The 1,123-nt window shown below is 57.4% G+C and overlaps 1 protein-coding gene across 2 annotated transcripts in view; it reads left to right on the top strand.

Annotated features, from left to right (window-relative positions):
- Positions 1 to 1,123, top strand: part of HEATR5A (HEAT repeat containing 5A) — a 154,937-nt gene that overhangs the window by 3,414 nt on the left and 150,400 nt on the right. The gene's annotated exons all lie outside the window — the stretch shown is intronic.

Here is a 1,123-nt window from a genome sequence, read left to right as displayed (position 1 = left end):
ACGGCTGGCCCTGAGCCAGGGTCCAAGGGCAGCCCGCCCCGGGCAGAGGGCCACGACGGCTCGCCCCGAGCCAGGGGCCGAGGGCAGCCCGCCCCAGGCAGGGCAACACCCCCCAGGAGCTGGCTGGTATACTCCCCCTCCAATTGCCCCTACTCCAGACTGGTCCCTTTGCCTGACTGAGGACTCTGTGGTCTGGGATAGTGTCTCCCATTCCGCACTGCCACTTTTACCCCCCCCCCATAAATGGTCATACTATATTTTGAAGTAGGTGTCACTGCCCTCCCCCTTTATATATGATAAAGGGAACCTGAGAATTGTGAACAGACTCCCCCCCAGGTCTAACCATCTTTTGGCAGAAGCATTCAACAGAACAAAATATGTGGTACATTTAGGATGTTGGTCCTCTTGTGCATGCTGCCACTGTTAAGGTCATCAGACTCACAGTGACTTTCAGCAATCCTTTGTATAGGTAATCATCTTTTTTGGCCTGTCCAAGGAAACGCAAACCTGCAGATGGCAGGCATGCATCCCATCCCCACCTCCTACTATGCAGGCGGCCAGCGGGGTGTGCTCCCTCCCTCCAGCACGGGCGGCCGGCAGGGGTCGCACAGCCCCCCTCAGCACGTGTGCCCCCCCGCCGCATGGTCGCTTGGCAGCTGCGTGGCCCTCCCTTGTGCATTCGGCTGGCGGGCCCCACTGCTGCCATCCTGGCTCCAAGAATTCTCTCCAGAACAAGTCCACCTTGCGGCAGTGTGGTGGCTTCACTGTACCAGTCTTGAGGAGGACTAGTGCGCAGCATCCATCCTGGGTGAGGGAATCCATTCGTTCCAGCTGTGGAAGCCTCATGGAGCTGCAGCGGCTGTGCAGCATGGTGCGGGCTCTACAGGGGCGGGGGTTGGGAGCTGTGAGACTCACCCATTCCTCCTTGGGAGTACTTGAATTCCCGTTGTTGAGCCTCGATCTTCACTGAGGGCCAGTCATCAACTGCTTTAAGTGTTCAATTATCAATAAGCTGAAGTCTGTAGGAGGCCGTAATGGCCCTGCTTTAAGTGATTTCGCTGCTCCTGCAGATCACCACTCTGTCTCTGCCTGTGCCGCCATCTTGGATCTCCTGCAATTTCTC

The sequence above is a fragment of the Elephantulus edwardii genome, unplaced genomic scaffold (genome assembly GCF_000299155.1).
Source record: "Elephantulus edwardii isolate Elephantulus edwardi_28Jun2011 unplaced genomic scaffold, EleEdw1.0 scaffold00084, whole genome shotgun sequence".
Classification (NCBI taxonomy): domain Eukaryota; kingdom Metazoa; phylum Chordata; class Mammalia; order Macroscelidea; family Macroscelididae; genus Elephantulus; species Elephantulus edwardii.
Note: the sequence above shows the minus strand (reverse complement) of the source record. Positions and strands in the feature narration are given on the sequence as shown.